The 4679-nt window shown below is 37.8% G+C and overlaps 1 pseudogene; it reads right to left on the bottom strand.

The window, feature by feature from the left end:
- Positions 1 to 1680: 1680 nt before the first annotated feature.
- LOC107133801 lies at positions 1681 to 4100 on the bottom strand (annotated as a pseudogene).
- Between the last annotated feature and the right edge of the window lie 579 nt (positions 4101 to 4679).

Here is a 4679-nt window from a genome sequence, read left to right as displayed (position 1 = left end):
AGAAGAAATACAAATGGCCAATAAATATATGAAAAAAGTTCAACATTTCTAGATATCAGGGAAATACAAACCAAAACCCACCTTGAGATTTCATCTTATTTTAGTCACAATGGCAATTATCAAGAATACAAATCATAATGATAAATATTGGTGAGGATGTGAGAAAAGAGGTACACTCATACATTTTTGGTGGGACTTCATATTAGTGCAACATTCTGGAAAGCAGTATGGAGATTCCTCAAAAAACTAGGAATGGAAAAACCATATCACTCCCGCTTTCCCAGCCCTCAGTATCCAAAAGATCTCAAATCAGCACACTGTAAGGATTTAGCCACATCAATGTTTTTAGCAGCATAATTTACAATATTCTGATTGAGGAACCAATCTAAATTGCAATCAACAGATGAATGGATAAAGAAAATGTGATATATGTGCACAATGAAATATTATTCAACCATAAATGTGAATGAAAATACGGCATTTGCCAGTAAAGGTATGGAACTGGAGAAGATCATGCTAAATGAAACAAGCCAGATCCAGAATACAAAAGATTGGATATATACCCTGATATGCAGAAGCTAGACCACAGAAGGGAAAAAGAGAAAGAGAAAAGGGGGAGTAATTTGATGAAGATAGAGATCAGGAGGGTAGAGAAAGGGTATTGTAGGGGAGGGAGGAAGTACAGGAAGAAAGGGGGAATGAATCTGATCACACCTTCCTATCTACACACATGACTACACTACAGTGAATGTCACCTTTATATATATATCCACAAGGCACTAATTTAAAAAAAAATAAATACAAGAAAGATGAGGAGACTAGAGGAAAGAGAATAAGGGAGGGAGGGGAAAGGGAAGAGGAAGCACTGGGGACTGATCCATAGTCAGTTATAGTTCATGATTGTATAATTATGTCAAAATGAAGCCTGATATTATGTGGAACTAAAAAGAACTGATAAAAAATTAAATTAAAAAATATAAACCCCAGGACAGTGGACAGCAATGGATTAAGGAATTTGAAAATGGCAATGAAAGAAACATGTCACAGCTGTCCCCATTGCAGGAAAGAGCTGTTTTACATATTACATCCCCAAATATTTATTGGATTAATAATTATTTATAAATAATAGTGGTTGCTAGAAGATACTTAAAATTCAATTTCGCTACAAGAAATAAACCCAAAATTTAAAAGAAAATAGACAGTTGTTTATAAGGGTTGAGAATGCAAATCTTTATCCCAAAAGGCCAAAACTAACTGTCTGAAAGAGAAGCTTCATGTGGCCCTGAAGGAAAGTACTATAAGTCACTCACTGTCCCTTTGCTTCTATGAACACAGGCCCCATGATTCTCTGGGACACTTGACAAGTGTAGGGTGGAAATTGTCATGTGTTCTAAGGTCAGAATTTATACAAGACCTTGAGAAATTAAAATGAAAACAAACTTGACAAGAACAGTCATAATATCTTCTCAAATATTTCAAAATGATAACATGTCGATATTATTATAGATATTATTATATGCATTATAGTAACATGTGTAACATATTGTATAAAATATAAAATAATGTATGATTAATTTCAACATTGCTAAAATTAACATTATAATATTTTTTAACATAAACATATTCATAATGATTGTGGATATATATAATAACCAACATAAGATTTACATTAATTTTACTTTTAAATGCATCCTAGAATATTTAATTTGCACAGGTGGCTAGCATTATCTTTCTGTTTGTCAGCACTACTCTGAAGTGATGCAGAGGAGCAGGGACGGACATGGTCACTTCTTCCTGGGGGAGAACATCCCACACACTCTTCCCATGGCCCCCAGCACCTCCTTGTTCCTCAGGCTGTAGATGATGGGATTGAGCATGGGGGTGAGGATGGTGTAGAAGACAGCCAAACTCATCCTCTGCTGGGGAGCAGAGACTCCTGGGCCAGAGATAAGTGTAGACAAACCATGTGCAGTACAATGTCACTACAGGTAAATGTGTGGCACACAGTGAAGGCTTTTCTCCTTCCCTCTTTTGAGCACATATGGAAGCCAGGAAAAAGACCCCTCCATAGGACACAGTGATGCCAAGGAAAGGAACAAGGAGAAACAGGCTTGTGCTCACAAACGCCATGTGTCATAGACCCAGGTGTCCCCACAAGCCAGGGGCAACATGGTGGGAACATCAGAGAAGAAGTGATTGATGGCCCTGGACCTGCAGTAAGGAAGATGACGGGCATAGACAGTGTGTGCCAAGGAGTTGATGGAGCCCAGTGTCCAGGACCCCAGCATCATCTTCACACACTTCATTTTACTCATATGTGTAGGATAGTGGAGGGGCAGCAGATGGCCACAAAGCAGTCAGACCACGCAGGCCAGGATTAAACCTTCTGAGCCAGCCATGGACAGGAAGAAGAAGCTTTGCACACCACAGCCCAGGAAGGAGATGCTCTTCTGGCCAGACAGGAAGTTGTATGTCATCTTGGGGACAGTGGTGTAGATGTACATCAGGTCCATGAGGGAGAGCTGGCTGAGGAGAAAGTACATGGGGGTGTGGAGCCGGGGTCCAAGAAAATGAGGGCAGTCATTCCTGAGTTCCCCAAACAGGCGAGAACAAACACAAAGATGATCAGGAGCAAGAGAAGTAGGCCAGCTTGATTTTGGGGAGGCAACCCCAACAAAATGAATCATGTGAAGTTTGGTTCATTTTCTCCATGAAAGTACACTCTTTTAATTTTTTTTTAAATAAAAATAAATACAAAAACTAAGTAATAATCATGACAAAACAAGAGGAGAATAAAATAAATTAAGCTTATTACTATTTGATTAGAATGAGTTGTTAATCCTACACAGCTTTTGTTAAATGAATTTTTATACAAGTATCTGTATGAGTCAGAAAACAAATTGGTAATAGTAGCTTATATGTTTCTATCTCTTTCTCCATTTTTTTTTTAGAGAGAGAATTTTTTAATATTTATTTTTTAGTTATTGGCAGACACAACATCTTTGTTTGTATGTGGTGCTGAGGATCGAACCCGGGCCGCACATGCTTTCCAGGCAAGCGCGCTACCACTTGAGCCACATCCACAGCCCTCTTTCTCCATTTTTAATTGGTGTGATATAGAGAACAATCACATTTGTTGTTACATAGTTGTACATGCCCACAATATAGCAACACAATAGGGTTGACATAATTCCCTTCTGCCTTAATTTCCTTGAAAAAACTAAAGCCAAGTAATAAATAGGAAAAGAAACAGAAAAGAAGGATAAGAATGAATTGACTCTATTAGCCTTTTTTAATAAATTCTTTTTCCTTCAAAATCATAGCTTTTGTTAAATTGAATTTTAAAATCTGATAGTATATTCTGCCCCAGTTCTCTCTGGTAACCATCTCAGCACATCCTGGACACATACATGGTCTTGGAATACAAAGCCTATACCAGGCACAGGAAACCCAGTGAGGTAGCTGGAGCCTTCCTGCCTGCCGACTCCCAGCAGGAACATTCCTAGGACTATGCACCAGGCTCAGCCCTGGAGGAAGCCAGGATCCTGCTTTCCCAGCTCCCCAACTCAGCACTCAGGTTCACCACAGACATGGCCTGTGGGGTGCAGAAGTGCCCTGTGTGCTTGAGTCTGCATCCTCAGTGACCTTGCCTCCTCCACACCTTTAGTGCCTGCTCTCCCCTCCCCACTGGCACTGCTGCAGCTGAGTAAGCCAGGGTCTTCTCCCAGAGCTGTGCTGCTCACCTTCTAAACAGAAGCTGCTCAGCTGGTCTTAGAAGTGGGCCACCATCCAAAGCATTGTTCTAACACTGTGAAGGTATTGTGTGTCCTATAGTATCCTCCTAACACTTCTCCATGTGATCATGCCTAATTCCATATTTCAGGCAGGTCAAAGCCCAAGGACCTTAGAAAGCATGTTTGTTTCCTCTTCTTGTCCTGTATTTCAGTTTCCATAAGGTGAAGGCTGAGGGTGAATCAACTGCTACCTTGCAGTTCAACTAGGAAAGAATCTTTACTGTCGTACATTCACGATTTTTAGCTTATCTGTATTTTTAATTATTCTCTTCAGAATTAATTATATAAGTAAAGCATAATAAATTATTTTTCCTTCAGAATTATAGCTATTGTTAAATTGATTTTAAATCTGATTGAATTTAAAAATTTAATCTAATTAAGAAATTTAAAATCTGACTGATTTAAAGTCTGATTGAAAGTAACAAAAATTAGATGTTCATCACCAAAAAAAGAGAAAAAAATTAAGAAACCAAAAAGACGAGATAAAATGAGTAACTTTACCCTTCTAGATAATTTTATTTTTTACTATTTGTTCTCATTGACATTGGTATTTATATACTTTTATGTAAGTACTTTGTACTTATTAATTCATTTAATTCTGACAGCAACCTTAAGAGGTAAGTGTCAATATATCACTATTTTGTAGACAAAACAACAGAGGCACAGAAAGATTTATTTTCTCAAGGTCATATTAGTTAAAATCAACAGATCCCAGATGCTAACCAGGTAGTCTAGGGTCAGGTAGTCTAAATTCCCCTATATCCTACTTTGTCTAATGTTAAGGAAATGTTATTTATAGTTAACCCCAATATTTTAAAATTGATTCCCACTGTTAATATTTTGAAACACACATTTCTAAGCTGATAAAAGTTTCAAGTTTTTATT

The sequence above is a fragment of the Marmota marmota genome, unplaced genomic scaffold (genome assembly GCF_001458135.2).
Source record: "Marmota marmota marmota unplaced genomic scaffold, marMar, whole genome shotgun sequence".
Lineage (NCBI taxonomy): Eukaryota > Metazoa > Chordata > Mammalia > Rodentia > Sciuridae > Marmota > Marmota marmota.
This window is presented reverse-complemented; position numbering and strand designations above follow the sequence as displayed.